Source organism: Canis lupus, chromosome X (assembly GCF_011100685.1).
Source record: "Canis lupus familiaris isolate Mischka breed German Shepherd chromosome X, alternate assembly UU_Cfam_GSD_1.0, whole genome shotgun sequence".
NCBI lineage: Eukaryota > Metazoa > Chordata > Mammalia > Carnivora > Canidae > Canis > Canis lupus.
Genome location: NC_049260.1, coordinates 44,610,964 through 44,629,550, shown reverse-complemented (window position 1 = coordinate 44,629,550; position 18,587 = coordinate 44,610,964). Strand labels below are relative to the sequence as shown.

The window sequence follows — 18,587 nt, the reverse complement described above, 5'->3', positions numbered from 1 at the left end:
TATTTTTCTATGTGTGTGGATGCTTTGTTACAGGAATGTTTATATTTTTCTGTTCTCTTTCTTTTTTTAGAGGGGGGGATGGGGAGGTACAGGGAGAGAGAGGAGGAGAGAGAATCTTAAGCAGGCTCTACACCCAGCACGGAACTTGACACGGGGTTCTATCTCACAACTCTGAGAAGGTTGCAAAGATCATTACCTGAGCCAAAATCCAGAGTTGGATGCTTAACCGACTGAGCCACCCAATGCCCTGTTTTTTTAAAGAATGTTTATAGTTTTTTAAATGGATAGCTAGAAATGTCTCATTGTAGCATGTCTCCGTGGACTAGAAGTGGCAGCCTTATTGTAAATTAAATTCTCATATATGCCCAGAAGATTCTTTTAACACTGACCTATTAGTCTATTTCTGCATCAGTATCCAATTGTTGTAATGACTATGGCATCCATTTTCTAAATTGAGATTTATTCTGGTCAGGTTTTGGCATCAGGGTTATGCTAAACTAGAAAAATAATCTAGGTGGCCTTTGCATTTTGTAGTGCAATGAAACGATTTATGTAATGTGGTAATTATCTGTATCGTAATCAGCTGTACTATAATTGTGGTATTTATTATAGTACCTTTAGGAGTCTTTTTTCTTTACTGATTTCAGTCTCTTTATTGATTATTGCTGTATTCAGGTTTCTTTTTCTTAGGCCAATTGCAATAGTTATGTTAGTGGAATTTGCTGGTATCAATTAGCACAAATGTTCTTAAATTTTTAAAAAAATCCTCAAAATCTCCCTTCTAATTTCTGATCATGTTGAATGATTTCTCCATTCTTAGTTTTCATCGCATTTGCCAGATGTGTTTCTATTTGATTGTCTTTTCAAAGAACCAGATATTGGTTGAATGGATTACTATTTTAATTTTGTTTTATGTTTCTTAATTCTCTCCTCATTGTAGTTATTTTGTTGGTGTTTTTCGAGCTTCCTAAATTGAATGATTTTTTTCATGTCTTTCTTTGTAGTAAATGTGCTTAAGGTTGCAAAGGTCACTCTAAGTACTCTTGGTATGAACGCACAGGATTTGTTGGTTCTGTTTTATTGTGGTTTATTTACTTTTATAAAAATTTTTGTGTAGTTGACACACGCTATTACATTAGTTTCAGGTGTACAGTGTAGTGATTTACAAGTTTAAACATCATGCTGTGCTCCCCACAAGTGTAGCTTCCATTTGTCACCACACGACGCTATTATAATATCATTGACAAGATTCCCTATGCTGTCTGTATCTTTTATTCCCGTGACTGATTCATTCCATAACTGGAAGCCTATGGTGTATTAGTGTGTAATTGCTGCTTTAGATTTCTCTTAACCTGAGAATTTTCTTGGCAAAGCATTTACATCTGTTCAGGCAGATAGCCCTTCTCCTCCCAATTAAATTGATCTGTTGTTGTTAGTTTTTTATTGTAAAGTATAGACTGTCTGCCTTTTGACATTCATTAAGCTTTCTGTTATGATCTAATACATATTTTGTATTTTCTCGTTCATCTGAATAAGAAGCATATTAATTTTCTTATTCAAATTTTCTGTATTTAAATTTTTTCCTGCCTGATTGCTCACTTTCTGAGACATGTATTAAAAGTTCCATGGGGATAGTGGATTGAATTAACCTCTCAGCTGACAAAATTTTATATGCAGGTGCATATCAATTGACTGATCTTTAACATCAGTTGGAAGTATTTGTTGGCTTTGGGAAATAGGAGAAATATATTCAGTGGTAGTGTGTGAGAGGTAATTTTTAAAATTTAATTCCTTTTATGAGTCTACTGCTGGAGCTTATATTGAATATAATATGATATACCTATACCTATGAAAACATACTAGCAGATTGCTACCCCTGATAAGTAGGGCTGGTGCAAGCAAAGGTCATCCTTTGCTTCCCTTAATATAAAACCACTCTATTTGCCTTCTTTCAAAAACATGCATGTTTATAATAAGAATATCATATATAATAATGTAATGTGTTATAATGTAATAATAATAATATTTAAAAAGTAGTAGAAAAGAGAACCAATTCCTGAATGATGGTGTGAGGAGCTCCATAGATCATTTGCCAGAGGAAAAAAATCAAACTGGTGAACAATCATTGTTAACTGTCTAGAAATTGTTCAAGGAGTATATAGCAAACAGAGAAACAGTAATTCACACAAATGTACTAAATTTCGGTAAGAACAATGAGACAAAAAAAAAGAAAAAAAGAACAATGAGCAACTGTGGCATATGAGCCACAAATTTTCTCTTCACCTCCTCTCCCTGGCTCAGTATGAGGGAAGCTCTAGTGGGGGTAGTTATAGCCAAGAAGGTGGAGCTCCTTCTCCTGCCCTCCCCCTCCCCCTCCCTCCCTCTCCTCCCTTCCCCTCCCTCCAGAGCTACTATTTCTCTATGAGAGAGGCAGGCCTCCAGAATTTCTTCTCATCATTCTCAGCACCACGTTTCAGAAGTTCTATTCCAGGCAAGTGCAGGTGGGAGATCTGCTGCTCCCTTAATCCCACCTGGACCTGATTCATAGGACAAAGATCTACTCTAGATGTGACAGGCTGAGACTATGGGGCCCTAATCACCCTTGCCCCAGCTGGCTTATAAGTTAGAATTTCCACATCGGGAAAGTAAAGCTGACCAGATGAAGAGCTATCAGCCCGGCCTAGAGGGTGGTTTGTAGAGCAAGGGTATTACTCTGAGGGAAGAGAGCCACTGTCCCCACTACTAGTTCTGGAGCAGCAGGAGTGCCGCCCAAGGGGAGAGGCAGGCAGGCTATAACTACAGAGACCTCTGTAGCTTTCTCTAAGGGGAGCTGTCCTTCAGGGGACTGAATTATTTGCAAAATCCTGGGAAAGTGCAGGCCTAAGGGTAATGTTGATAAGCATGGCAATCTTGATAGTGAGCATTTAAGAGGGGACTGGTAGCTGTGTGGGTGTAACAAGCCAAACAGCAGGGCATTTGGAAGTTTAACAGAGAGAAAGAGGGAAAGAGATCCCTAAGAAGAGTCCTCCTAGAGTTGGAGCAGGCATCAAAGAGTGACCTGAAAGATTACCCCTGCAAAGGGTCCCAAAGTTATTAGGCACTGCATATGGATCCATTTATTGCCCAGGGAGGGCATTGTCAATAAAAAGAAAGCAATCAGCTGGAAATTAATGGCGGCTAGCGGATGGAATTGAAACCAGCAGAGGCAGTCTATCCAGAAGCTTCATGAAACTATCAGGACAAGAGACAGTGAAAAACATCCTGGCCCAACAACAGTTACCCATGGGGAAGAAGGTGAGTCAGGGAGACTGTATGCATGCCCAAGGCCATGCCCTTTTAGTGATGACATCAGAAGCTGCACATTGGGGGCACCTGGGTGACTCAGTGGTTGAGCATCTGCCTTTGGCTCAGGTCATGATCCTGGGGTCCTAGGATCGAGTCCTGCATCGGGCTCCCTGCAGGGAGCCTGCTTCTCCCTCTGTCTATGTCTCTGCCTCTGTGTCTCTCATTAATAAATACATTAAAAAATATTAAAAGAAGCTGCACACTGTAGGGAAATAGGCTTCACTGATATGTTCCAGCCATATCATTCCACAAATAGGCAAACAACAAGTCCAGGAAGAGCAGAGCTGCTACCATATAGTACCTAAATTCTCCAGTTTTCAACAAAAATTGGAGGGCCTAGAAAGGAATAGGAAAGTGTGTACTATGCACTGGGTTAAAAAAAAATTCAGGCAACAAAAACTGCCCGTGAGAGGATGCAGAATTGGATCTAGCAGAAAGAGACCTCAAAGCAGGTATAATAAGTGTGGTCAAATAACTAAGGGAAACTATGCTTAAAGGAAGGTATGATGACAATGTCTCAAAATAGAGACTATCCAGAAAGAGAATTTATAAAATGAAACCACATGAAGAACTTCTGGATTTGAAAAGTACAATAACTGAAATGAAAAATTTGCAAGAGGGTCTCAAGAGTAAAATTTGTTTTGGCAGAAGAAAGTAAACTTGAAGAGAGATTGGTAGAGATCAGGCAATCCTAAAATCAGAGAAAAACAAGCATAAAGAAAAATTAATAGAGCCTTAAATGTGCAATATGAACATACATGGAAAGGGATATACTAGAAAAGGGTATACCAGTAAAGGAGCATAAAAGATAATCAAGGGATGATGGGATTGCATTGCCTTGGGTAGTATAGATATTTTAACAATATTTGTTAAATCCATGAGCATGGAATGTCTTTCTGTCAATCTCTTTCATCAGTGTTTCATAGTTTTCAGAGTACACGTCATTTACCTCTTTGGTTAGGTTTATTCCTAGGTATTATTTTTGGTGTAATGGAAATGGGATGTTTTTCCTAGTTTCTCCTTCTGCTGCTTCTTTAGTGCATAGAAATGCAAAATATTTCTGTACATTGATTTTGTATCTTACAACTTTACTGAATCATTTATCAGTTATAGCAGATTTTGGTTGTCTTTCAGATTTTATATACATATACATATATATATACATATTATATATATATACATACTACATACTGTGCATGTATATATACATACTATATATATATATATATATATATATATAGAGAGAGAGAGAGAGAGAGAGAGAGAGAGAGAGAGAGAATTATGTCCTCTGCAAATAGTGGAAGTTTTGCTTCTTCCTTGCTGATTTGGATGGTTTGTTATTTCTTTTTTTTTTTCTTTTGGTCTGATTGCTGAAGCTAGGACTTCCAGCACTATGTTAGATAATAGTGGTGAGAGTGGATATCCCTGTCTTATTCCTGACCATAGAGGAAAAGCTCTCTTTTCCCCGCTGAGGATGATGTTAGCTGTGAGTTTTTCATATATGGCCTTTATTATGTTGAGGTATGTTCCCTCTAATCCTACTTTGTTGAGGGCTTTTATCATGAGTAGATGTACTTTGCCAAATGATTTTTCTGAATTTATTGAAATGATCATATGGTTCTTATGCTTTCTTTTATTAATGTGATGTATCATGTTGATTGATTTGCAAATACTGAACCACCCTTGCAACCCAGGAATAAATCACACTTGATCATGGTGAATGATTCTTTTAAAGTATCATTGGATTTGGTTTGCTAGAATTTTATTGAGGATTTTTGCACTTACTTTTACCAGGGTGAGTGGTGTCTTTATTTGGTTTTGATATCAGGATAATGCTTGCCTCATAGAATGAATTTGGAAGTTTTCCTTCCTTTTCTCTTTCTTGGAATTTTTTGAGAAGAATTGGTATTAACTCTTCTTTAAGTGTTTGGTAGAATTCACCTGTGAAGCCATCTGGCCATGGACTCTTGCTTGTTGAGAGGTTTTGTTTTTTGGGTTTTTTTTTTTTTTTAATTACTGATTCAGTTTCCTCGCTGGAAATTTCTTATGATTGTTTATATATTTGTGCTGTTGGTTGTGATTTCTCCTCTCTCATTCATCACTTATTTATTTGAGTCATTCTCTTTTTTCTTGATAGGTCTAGCTAGAGCTTTATCAATTTTATGATTTTTTTCAAAGAACCAGCTCCTGGTTTCATTGATCTGTTCTATTATTTTTTAGTTTCTATATCATTTATTTCTGCTCCAATCTTTATCACTTCCTTCCTTCTGCTGGTTTTATGTTTTGTTTGTTCTTATTTTTCTAGCTCGTTAGAAGGTTAGGTTGTTTATGTGAGATTTTTCTTGCTTTTTGAAGTAGGCCTATAGTGCTAAAACTTCCCTCTCAGAACTGCTTTTGCTGCATTGCAAAGGTTTTGGACTGTTGTGTTTTCCTTTGAATTTCTTTCCATGTATTTTTTATTTCTTCTTTGATTTCCTGATCATTTCATTGATGTTATTTAATTTCCACGTATTTCTGGTCTTTCCAGATTTTTTCTTGTGGTTGATTTGTAGTTCATAGCATGATCAGAAAAGATGTAAGATTTTGATGTTCTTGAATTTGTTGAGGGTGGTTTTGTGGGCTGATATGTGATCTGTTCTGGAGAATGTCCCATGTGCACTCAAAAAAAATGTGTGTTCTGTTGCTTTAGGATGGAATTTTCTGAATATCTGTTAAACCCATCTAGTCCAGGGATGCCTGGGTGGTTCAGCAGTTGAGCATCTGCCTTTGGCTCAGGTCATGATCCTGGGGTTCTGGGATCAAGTCCTGCATCGGGCTCCCTGTGGGGGGCCTGCTTCTCCCTCTGCATCTGTCTCTACCTCCCTCTGTGTGTCTCTCATGAAGAAATAAATAAAATCTTTTAAAAAACCCATCTAGTCCAGTGTGTCGTTCAAAGCCATTGCTTCCTCGTTTGTTTGCTGTTTAGATTATCTGTCAATTCTTGTAAGTGGGGTGTTAAAGTCCCCTACTATTATTGTAATACTATCAATTTACTCCTTTATGCTTGCTAGTAACTGTCTAATGTATTTGGATGCTCCCATGTTGGGGGCATAAATATTTAAAATAGTTATATTTTCCTGTGTGAGTGTCCCCTTTATTATTTTTTTTAAATTTATTTATTTTTATTTATTTATGATAGTCACAGAGAGAGAGAGAGAGAGGCAGAGACACAGGCAGAGGGAGAAGCAGGCTCCATGCACCGGGAGCCCGACGTGGGATTCGATCCCGGGTCTCCAGGATCGCGCCCTGGGCCAAAGGCAGGCGCCAAACCGCTGCGCCACCCAGGGATCCCCTGTCCCCTTTATTATTAAATATTATCCTTCTTTGTCTCTCATTACAGTCTTTGTTTTAGAGTCTTTTTTTTTTCTGATTTAAGTATTGCTACTCTGGTTTTCTTTTGGCATCGATTTGATAATAGATGTTTCTCCATCCCCTCACTTTTAATCTGCAAGTGTCTTTAGATCTTAAATGAATCTCTTATACGGAGTATATGGATGGGTCTCGTTTTTTTTTTTTTTTTTTTTTAATCTACTGCCACCCTATGTCTTTGATTGGAGCATTTAGTCCATTTAGAAAGTAATTATTGATAGATATGTAGTTATTGTCATTTTATTAGTTGTTTTGTGGTGGTTTCTAAAGATTTTCTCTGATCCTTTCCTGTGTTTGTCTCTTTCATGTTTTGCCGATTTTCATGATGTATTTGGATTTCTTTCTCTTTATTCTTGCCTGTTTATTAGTTTTTGATCTGCGGTAACCATTATGTTTGTATATAACCTCTTCCGCATGTAGCAGTCAATTAAGTTGATGATTGTTGAAGTTTGAACCCATTCTTTTCTTCTCTCTTCTCCTTGTTTTAGGTATATGTTACTGTATTTCCTATCCTTTTATTTTTTGAGTAGCTTCACTTAGTTTTTTTACAGATTATTCATTCCTATTCCTTTTGTGTTTTCTACCTTCATACCTTCACTTTTGGTCTCTCCTTTCCAAAGAGTCCCCTTTAGGGGTGCCTGGCTGGCTCAGTCAGTAGGGCATGCAACTCTTGATCTCAGAGTCATGAGTTTGAGCCCTGCATTGGGTGTAGAGATTACTTTAAAAAAATAGAGTCCCCTTTAATATTTCTTGCAGAGCTGGTTTAGTGGTCACTAACTCCTTTGGTCTGGGAAACTATCTTTCCTGCTATTCTGAATGATAGCCTTGCTGGACAGAGTATCATTGGTTGCAGATTTTTCCCATTCAGCACTTTGAATACATTATGCCACCCCTTCTGGCTTGCCAGTTTTCCTTTGAAAAATCTCCTGCTAGTCGTATGGGTTTTCCCTCGTAAATTACTAAGTTCTTTTGTCTTGCTGCTTTTAGTATTTTTTCTTTATTACTGTATTTTGCAAGTTCAATTACAACATTTCTTGGAGTTGACCTGATTTTGTTGATTTTGATGGGGTTTCTTTGTGCCTCAAAGATCTGGACATCTGTTTCCTTCCCCAGATTAGGGAAGCTTTCAGCTATTATTTCTTCAAATAAATTTTCTGCCCCCTTTCCCTTGTTTTCTTGCTTATGTTCAGGTTAATTATTTTCCATTCCTCGTCTTCTAGGTCACTAAATTGTTCCTTTGCTTCTTCCAGCATGTTTTTCATTCCATCAAATGTGTTTTGCCTTTTGTTTATTGTGCCCTTCATCTCTGCTGTATTATTCTCTTTTTCTATCTTAGGGGTTTCACTCATGTCTTCCATTCTTTTCTCAAGTCCAAAGAGTATCCTTATGAACATTGTTTTAAATTCTCTATCAGACATATTACTTATATCTGTTTCACTTGGATCTTTGTCCATGGCCTTGTCCTATTGTTTCACTTGGGATATATTTCTCTGTCTCCTCATATTGTTTGCCTCTCTGTGTCTGTTTCTGTGAGCTAAAAGTCATATATGCCTTCTTCTCTTGAAAGTAATGGCTTTATGAAGAGGAGATCCTGCAGTGTTCTGCAGTGCAGTGTCCCCTGTTCAACAGAACCTGATACATCAAGAGAGTGTGTTGTTTATGTCTTGTTGTGTCTGAGTCACTTTTCCTTTTTGTGCAGTCATATGAACTGACTCTCTGCCGGTTGTTGGCTGGGCTTACTCTCTGTAGTGTTAGTGGGACCCAGGTAGGCCAGCTCTGAGGGAGCATGCCTGCCAGGGAACTTGGGAGCAGGACAGTGGTGTTAGCTACATTTGCATTGGGCCATTAGTCCTATGCCAGATTCCCTGAAGCATTGCAGTGGCTGAGAGCTATGTGCTGGGACAGCTGGGGGCACAAGGCTGCCACCACGGCTAGTTGTGGCTTGGACCAGCACATGCTAGTGACTGGGGCCACATGGCTTGGTGCAGTGTTAAGCACAGTGGCAGTCATATACCTTGTTGATGTAAAATGAACAAATATCTTTAGAATATCTTAGAAAAAAAAAGGAAGAGAGTTTTATTTGAGTCTAAGTGAGGGATACACAATCTGCATAAAGAAGACAGTGAGCCTGATAAGGAATGTTTAATACAGAGTTATATGTTTTTTGTTACATCAGGTGTTACAAATCACCATGATGAAGGACATTCCAGAAAATTATAAACTTTATCTTATGTTTTTAGTGTATGCAAGTTTTTAGGCTTCAGAGCTACGGGAATGGAACATAGGGAGGTTTTTACTCCTTTCTTTAGTTTGAAATGTTTCTTTTAGGTTCTTTGCTAATGAAACAGGTGTACAATGTGTTCTGGGGGCAGAAATAGAGCCCAGGCTTTGAAATTTGGTGAAGTCATTCCGACCTTGGTAAAAGTAGAGGTTCCCTGGGAGCCCAGGAGCAGAACCCACAAACATTAAAAGTTGAAAATTTCCAAAAAAAAAGAAAGTTAAAAATTTCCTACATTTCTCACGTTAGGTCAATAATCTTTCCTCAGAAAGCACTGATGATCAACCTTATTTTATGTACCTCAGTGCGAAGGTGACTGGCTTGTTTGCTCTGGGTCCATCAAATCCCACATGTTAGATGTGAATATACATACATTTACATTTGACAAAAAAAATTATGAAAAGAGATATGGACAGTAAAAGAATTCCACTAACTACAATTTGAAGGAACCAATGTGATGTTCAATAGACTCAGAAGAAAATCCAAAGACTCTTTTTCATACATCTTAATAAAAGTATAGAGAAATTCATAATTATTTATGAGGAAAGATGGAGTTTATGCATTGAGCAAACATAATGTATATTCCCATGACTCGTTGGGGTGGAAACTTAACATCAAAGGAAACAAAATTCAGTCCCTGATATTAGAAGGCTTTCTTAGGATAAGGAGAAGGGACTACGAATATGCTCCAAAAACTGATATAACCTGGATGGGGACTTAGGCTTGTGCCTGGCAAGGAATGCAGAGCCTTGCTTGTTCATAGGCTGGACCCATATCAATTGACCTTGAGTCCAAGCTTTTGCAGAGATAGCTAGTGGGTTTGTTAGCGGGGTCTGAAAAAAACACAATAACTGATTAGAGTTGTCCAAAAATAAGTTTTTAAATTTTTGTTCATTTTAATTTAATTAGCTCTGTGGGGCAACCATTTCAATTCTCCCCTGAGTTATGATCATTCCTCAAACTTCATGAGTTTAAATGATGACCACTCTGGCTACTTCCTTATCTCTTCAGGTGAGGTAGATTTTCCAGAAAGAGCAGTTTCTGAAAATTTTAGTTGTAACATGCTTATGTGCAAAGCAAGGCAAAAAAGCTTTTAGCTTATAGGTCGCAGTAAGGGAAATAGAAGCAACATGGAATCAGACATCTTATTTCTTTTCCTGTTATAATTTCACATTCATTTCATTTCTATGTAACATTGGTGGAAGTCCATCTTCTGTAACTGCTTTAAGCTAAATGGGGACACACAATGGGCTTTGGAATGGAAGGATTTGACATGACGCAAGATACAACATATGGTCCCTTATGCTAACAGAGGGGAACTATCAGAGGTAGCTCCTTATCAGAGATGTTGGATATTTTCCTACATAGTTTGGTACTACATGACATCATTAATTTTATCCCCAAGTATACTTTTAGGAAAGGTAACAGTATAGTTAAACTCATTATCCCCTCTAAAATTGATCTGATATTGATGGGGGTATCCAAGAGAATAGATCAGGAAACTAGTCACAACCACCTTAGAAAGAGGGTTAGAGTAGTCAAGGGCTTCTTATAGCCAACTGACTTGCTGCCTAATTTTATCTATAAGGAAGAGTTAATATAGGTGCAGCAAATGGTGTCAACCACCATGTAGACTCTGCCTTAGTTAGTAAGCAATAAGGTAATCAATAAGAAGCATTTTTATGGAAACAAAAGAAAAACACAGGTATTAATGGTTGGAGCAAACTATAAACCCAGTGCCTGATTAACCTCGTGCTGCCAGGGAGAACATTTTAGATGTCAGGCTTGACGCAGCCTCAGATGGAGTGGAAGTAGGTAGTGGCAATCTGATGGAGTTTTCTGGTTTCTAGTTGAAATGTCTCTGGTAATCCTTTTGAGTGACCGACCCTACAGCAACAGGCACAGAGATTGTCTATATATGAACTATTGTGGCAATTTCTCTGAAGTTTACCTCAAGCTGTCTAGCTTCAGTCTGCAGGGCTGGTAAGGCTGCTGGGGACTCTGTAAGTAAGGTATCAGGCTGACATTTCCAAGGGACTCTACTGGCTTCATAAAGTCAACCTGAGTTCCTTAAAACTGTCTCGTCATATCTGAGTTTATGCATTTCTCCCTCAAATATGACATTTTCATCGAAGCCGTGGTAATATAACCAATGTTTCCAATGGTGTCCTGTTATACAGAGAAAAGATTTTTATTGAACTCATTAAATAATTATACTTGCCATGAAAGAAATAATACTCACTGAGAGTTTCTGAATTCTGGAGGGCTCAGGTAGGGAGAAAAGATAAATGCTTCAATTTGTTCATAAAGAAGTATTTTATGAAAATCTGTAAGTCATGAATACCTTAAGGGAAAAGATTTCCCTAAATCTGGAAGAGCAAACATTAGAGAACCAGCAATATTTTCAAACAAGAGTCATAAAAACCTATAATCATCTTCCTTAATTCATTTAGTCCCATGTTATGAATTTTTGTTCTGTTTAAATGAAGTTTTCCCATTAAGTTTAGTTTTGGAAATCCTTACTCAGTTTACTTTTATGATCTAAAGGGTATCAGAAATCTGTAAATCTCAGAAGTCCTTTTCATGAATCACCTTGAAGCTGAAACCTATTTTTTGAGAGCATCAGAACATTAGAAATGACAAAAGACTCAAATATGGACATGGTTTGATGAGAGTTCTTTACAGTGTTCCTAGGAATTTATGCATTTGTTTTAGCTGTTCAATTTGTTGGCATCTAAGTTTTCATAGTAGTCTGTTAATATCCCTTGTACTACTGTGCTACATCAGTTGTTACTTCTCTTTGAATTTTAAAAAATTCTCAGCTTTTAAAAAATACATTATTTATTTCAGTTTATTGAAACTTATATTTGACATATAACATGATGTAAGTTTAAGGTGGACAACATGTTGATTTCATACATTTATAGCAATATGGTTGCCATTGCAGTGTTAGCTAATACCTCTATCATGTCCCATAATCTCTCGGCTTTTTAAAAATTCCTAAAATTGTATAAGTAATAATTATACATGGGCACAAAGGCACTCCCAGCGACTATTCCCTCTGGCTCAGCAGAGTGAGTAGGCATAAACAACTAGCTCTCAGTTTTTCCCTGATAAGGGCCGAATTGTGCATCTAATGTCCTAACTCTTTCCCAGCTGCACCCTGAAGGTCAAGTCTTCCGTGTAGCCTGCATTATGCATCTGAAGAGACAAAAATCTGTGAGAAATAATAAATTCAGTAAAGTAGTAGGACACAAAATAAATATACAAAAATCAGGTAGGTTTCTATACGCTAACAATGAACTATCAGAGAGAGAAATTAAGAAAACCGTCCCATTTACAATATCACCTAAAGCAATAAAATGCTTACGGATAAATGTAACCAAGGAGGTGAAAGAGCTGTGTGCTGAAAAGTATAAAACATTGATGAAAAACTTGAAGAAAGCACAAATAAATGGAAAGATGTCTTTGTTTTGTGTGGTCCTGGTGAGCTTGCGAATGCCGATAAAGATTCCCAGCCCAGGGATCCCTGGGTGGCGCAGCGGTTTGGCGCCTGCCTTTGGCCCAGGGCGCGATCCTGGAGACCCGGGATCGAATCCCACATCGGGCTCCCGGTGCATGGAGCCTGCTTCTCCCTCTGCCTGTGTCTCTGCCTCTCTCTCTCTCTGTAACTATCATAAATAAATAAAAATTAAAAAAAAAAAAAGATTCCCAGCCCACACTCTTGACCTATTAAATAGAATTTCTGCTGATGGGCCCAGAAGACTGTTTTTAGAAGCTCCACATGAGTCTTAATGCAGCCAGCCCAAGGGCCAGCATTTGAGAACTACCGGACATTTTATTTCCTTTTTTTGCTAGTCTGTATCTTGTCTCTGGCTTGTATGATAGCACTTATAACACTTGATTATATTTGTTTAGTCCTTTGTAGTTCCAGTATTAGTATGATAAGCTTCTTGCCTGGAGACATAGCAGGAACCTAGACATTCTCACATAGACTCTGCCTTTCCTTTGGTCTTTCCCTTTGAATATTTTCTTTTCTTCCTGTCTTGTTTCTGCTTACCCATTAGCTGGAACTGACCTCTGGCAGTACTTTCTTCCCAGCCTAACCAACTATATGTTTCCTTTCTCTTTACAGGAATTTCCATTTCTAAACCTCAGCTGATCTGCCTGCAAGAAAAAAGAGAAATGCCGTGGATTCCAGATGTAAGGGAAATTCAGGATGAAGAGGACCAAAGCACTTGACCAAGTGAGTGAAGAAATTATGAAATAGTACATTTTCTAGGGTATTTTTTGGTGTGGATCCCATTTTATTAACCCTGGTGCTTACCTGGGGGATTCTTTTTTTTATTGTTTTTATTTTATTTATTTATTTATTTATTTATTTATTTATTTATTTATTTATTTATTTTTACAAAAGCTGAAGTATTTCTTCAGTTTTGGAAATACTGAAATGTCTCCTCCTCATTTTTTCTCTCCTGTTCTTGTGAGCCACCTCAAAATTTCTTGCTTTCTATAGTTTTCATTTTATTTTCTCCTTCAGTTGTATGTTGTGAGAATCTTTGATTCAACATCCTGATCTTCAACGAGTTCTTGACTGCTGTCCATTCCATCTAGGGAGGAGGATGAATGATTTAATGGGAGGAGAGAGAAATGAACAAAGGTTACGTGGAGAACACCAAGCGATGTGTCAGATGCTATCACCCAAGCTTGGAATGTCAAGGGGAGGTAGAGAAGGTGGCAGGTGCTGTGTTGAGAAATGGTGTAAAGCTTTAGGGAATATGGTATCTCAACTGGGTCTTAGCAATGAGTAAGATTTCCGCAGATGAAGGCAGGAGAGGAAGAGCCTGACACGTTACAGCAACAGTATAAGCTGTGGCCCTGTGACAAAACAGTGAGAGGCATAGGGGCATGAGATGGCGGAGCCAGGGGGACGTCTGCAGTGTTGACCAGATCTATGACTGGGAGAACTATGTCAGGCCAAGTCCTAGATCAGGCTAAGTAGGAATGGAGGCTGATGCTTCAAAGATGTTGCCAAACCAATGGGATTTCTGGGAATGTATCACTGGAAAAAAAAATCTCCATTCTCCTTCCATTCCCCTTCTTTTTCAGAGCCTTGTGAAAAGTGTTTGGGTTTACTTCCTTGTGAGATGGGACATGCCAGCACACTCTGGGATGGGAGTGAGTGTTATGTCAATGTGACACACAACTCCATATTTTTTAATTAATAGACTTACTTTTTTAGAATAGTTTTAAATTTACAGAAATCTTGAGCAGATAGCATAGAGGATTCTCCTATGATAGCCCCCCCACCATCACACTTTTCCCTGTTACTAAGATCTTGTGTTAGTGTGCTACATGTGTTGTAATTAATAAACTAATACTAAGACATTCTTATTCACTAAGTCCATAGTTTACAATGACATTCAATCTTTGTGTTGTATGTTCAGTGGAATTTTAAAATGCATAAAGTCATGTATCCACCATTGCAGTATCAAACAAAATAGTTCCATTATCCTAAAATTCCTCTGTGCTTCACCTATTCATCCCTCAGCTACCAACCACCACTACACTGGACCACTGCTATCCACTGATAAGTTTTGCCTTTTCTAGAATATCATATAGATGGAATCAGGCAGTCATACGTAGCCTTTTCAGACTGGCTTCTTTTGGCATCGGTGGTTCAGTAGAATTCTTGCCTGCCAGGCTGGCTTCTTTTGCTTACCAAAATGCATTAATGCTTCCTTCGTGTATTTTCATGGCTTGATAGCTCATTACTTTTTATCCCTGAATAATATCCCATCGCGTGGACTAGCACACTTCGTTCATCCATTCATCTATAGAAGGGCATCTTAATTGCTTACCAGTTTTGACAGAAGGCTGTGTGTAGCTTTTCGTGTTGACATAAGTTTTCTCTTTTTTAACTGCTTTATGAAGGTTATGATTGACATACAAAGAGCTATAGATATTTAATGTCTACAACTTGATGTATTTGGCGATCTGTATATACCTCTGAAGCTATTATTGTTGTCAGTGCCATAAACTTATCTATCACCTTCAAAAATTTCCTCCTGCCCCTAGAACCCAGCTTTGACTCTAAAGCTTGAATTCATTTTTTTTTCATTTTTAAATTTTTATTTAAATTCTAGTTAGTTAACATACAGTGCAGTATGGTTTCAGGAATAGAATTCAGTGATTCATCACTTACATGCAATACCCAGCGCTCATCACAACAAATGCCCTCCTTAAGTGCCATCACCTATTTAACCCATCCCCCACCCACTTTCCTCCATTAACCCTCAGTTTGTTCTCTATCCTTAAGAATCTCTTATGGTTTGTTTCCCCCCACCTCCTGTTTCCTCACTTCCCATATGTTCATATGTTTTGTTTCTTAAATTCCATTATGAGTGAAATCACATAGTATTAGTCTTTCTCTGCCTTATTTCGCTTAGCATAATATACTCTAGCTCCATCCACGTCATTGCAGGTGGCAAGATTTCATTCTGACATGTTTTCAGTTGGGTTGGCAGATACCTAAGGAATGCGATTTCTGTATCATGTGATAAAACTATGTTTAAATTTGTAAGGAACTGCCAAAATGTCTTCCAAAGAGGCTGTGCCATTTTGCGTTTCCTCCAGCAATGACTGAGAGTTCCTGTTACTCCATGCCCTTATCAGCATTTTGTATATATTAGTTGTTTTATAAAAAAATTTTAGCCACTCCAGTAGATGTATAGGGGTATGTCCTTGTTGTTTTAAATTTCAGTCCCCTTATGACATATATGATGTTTCATATTCATAGGCTTGTTTGCCTTATCTATGTCTTCTTTAGTGAGGTATATTTTTTGGATCATTTCCCCATTTTAAATGGCATTATTTGATTTCTTCATGTTTCGTTTTAAAAGGTCTTTGTGTATTAGGAAATAAGTCCTTGTCTGATATGTTTTGTAAATATTTTTTTCCACTCTGTGGCTTGTCTTTACATTGTCTTAGCAGGGTCCTTCACAAAATAGAAGTTTTTAATTTTACTGAAGTCCCACTTCTCAAATTTTTATTTCATGGTGTTGTATCCAAAGAGTCCTCACCAAACCCAAGGTTATCTAGATTTTTCTCCTGTACCATATTTTATAAGTTTTCCAGTTTGGGTTTTACATTTAGGTCTATGATCCATTTTAAGGTAATTTTTGGGAAAGATGTAAGATCTGTATCTAGATCCTTTTGGAGGGGGGGCATGTGGACATCCGATTACTACAGCGCCATTTGTTGAAGACTGCTTTTTCCATTGAATTGTCTTTGTTCCTTTGTTGACAGATACTTGACACAGTCTCCATTAGTGTAGCTTTATAGTAAATCCTGAAGTCAGGTAGTATCAATCCTCAACTTTGTTCTTTGTTACCGCTAGGTTGGCTATTTTGGATCTTTTGACTTTCCTCATTAACTTTATTTTTTTAAAGATTTTTTTTTTTTTTGAGAGTGAGAGAGCTGGGGGGTGGTGGTGCTGAGGGAGAGGGAGAGAAAGAATCTCAAGGAGACTCCCTGCTGAGTGTGGAGCCCAATGTGGGGCTCAGACTCAGGACCCTGAGATCATGACCTGAGCTGCAATCAAGAGTCAGATGCTTACCCGACTGAGCCACCCAGGTGGCCCTCCCTATAAACTTTAGAATCCGTTTTTCAATATCCATAAAATAATTTGCTAGGATTTTGATAGGGATTGCATTGAATCTACAGATCAAGTTGGGAAGAATTGATATGTTAACAATATTGAGTCTTACAATCCATGAACGCATAATATCTCTCAATAAAGATTTATTTAGATATTTATTTTTCTTTGTCAGACCTCTGTAGTTTTCCCTATATATCCTGTACCTAATTTATTAGATAAGTATTTCTTTTGGGAAGGGGTTGTTAAAGTAAATGGCTTTGTGTTTTTAATTCTAATTCCAATTGTTCATTGCTGGTATATAAGAAATAAATTGACTTATGTGTACTAACCTTATACTCTACAACCTTGCTATAGTTGCTGAGTAGTTCCCAGAGTTTGTTTATTTATTTATTTATTTTTGTCAATTCTTTGAAATCTTCTCTTTTTATTGAAGTAGAGTCATGACACACTATGACATTAGATTCAGGTGTACAATATAGTGATCTGACAACTCTATATGTTATTCTATGCTTACCACGAGTGATAACACTATTACAGTACCATTGACTGTATTCCCTATGCTCTACCTTTCATCTCTGTGACTTATTCACTCCACAACTGGATGCCTGTACCTTCTGCTCCCCTGTACCCATTTTGTGCATCCTCCCCCTTCACTGCACAGAAACCATCAGTTGTTTCTCTGTATTTATGGCTATGTTTCTGCTTATTTGTTTTGTTTGTTAGATTCCACATAAAGTGAAATAATATGATATTTGTCTTTCTCTGTCTGACTGATTTCACTTAGCTTAATACCCTCTAGGTCCATCCATGTTGTCACAAATGGCAAGATCTGATTCTTTTTATGGCTGAGTAATATTCCATCCTGTGTGCATTTATATCTATCTATCTTTCTATCTACACCACATCTTCTTTATCCATTTATCAATCCATGGACACTTAGGTTGCTTTCATGTCTTAGTTAATACAAATAATGCTGCAGTAAATATAGAGGTGCTTTTATCTTTTCAATTCAGTATTTTCATTTTCGTAGGGGAAATGCCTGGTAGTAGAATTATTGGATCATATGGCCTTCCTTCATTCCTTCCTTCCGTCCTTCTTTGCGTCCTTGCTTCTGTCCTTCTGTCCTACTTTCCTTCCTTCTTTCCTTTCAGGATTGTTGACAAACAATGTTACATTAGTTTCAAGTGTACAAGGTAGTGATTCAACAAGTTTATACATTTTGCTGTGCTCACAACAAGCATACCTACCATCTGTTACCTTACAGGGGTATTACAATATCACTGACTACGTTTCTTATGCTGTGCCTCTTATTCCCATGTTGTCTTTGGAAAAATGTTTATTCGGGTCCTCTGCCCATTTTTTCATTGGATCATTTGTTTCTTTGGTGTTGAGTTGTAGAAATCCTTCATATATATTTGGATGTTAGCCCCTTATTGCATATATCAATTGCAAATATCTTCTCCCATTCAGTAGTTTGCCTTTTCCTTTCATAGATTGTTTTCCTTGTTGTGCAAAAGCTTCTGATTTCAATAGGGTGACAATAGTTTATTTTTGCTTTAGTTTACCCTGCCTGAGGGGTCATATTTAGAAAAATGTTGCCAAGGCTGATGTCAAAGAAATTACTGCCTATCTTTTCTTCTAGGAGTTTTATGGTTTCAGGTCTCACGTTTAGGTCTTTTGTCCATTTTGACTTTAATTTTGTGGATGGTGTAAGAAAGTGATCCAGTTTCATTCTTCTGCGTGTAGCTGTCTTGTTTTCCCAACACCATTTATTAAAGAAACTGTCTTTCCCCCATCATATATCCTTGCCTCCCTTGTCATAGATTAATTGACCATATATGGGTGAGTTTATTTCTGGGCTCTCTGAATCTATGTGTCTCTTTTTGTGCCAGTACC

At 37.6% G+C, this 18,587-nt stretch overlaps 1 long non-coding RNA gene across 2 annotated transcripts in view; it reads left to right on the top strand.

Annotated features, from left to right (window-relative positions):
* Positions 1–18,587, top strand: part of LOC119878068 — a 39,456-nt gene that overhangs the window by 15,115 nt on the left and 5,754 nt on the right. For both annotated transcript variants that reach the window (XR_005386272.1, XR_005386273.1), the window contains one exon: positions 13,167–13,277. This is a non-coding gene — a long non-coding RNA (uncharacterized LOC119878068). The remainder of the gene's footprint in view (positions 1–13,166; positions 13,278–18,587) is intronic.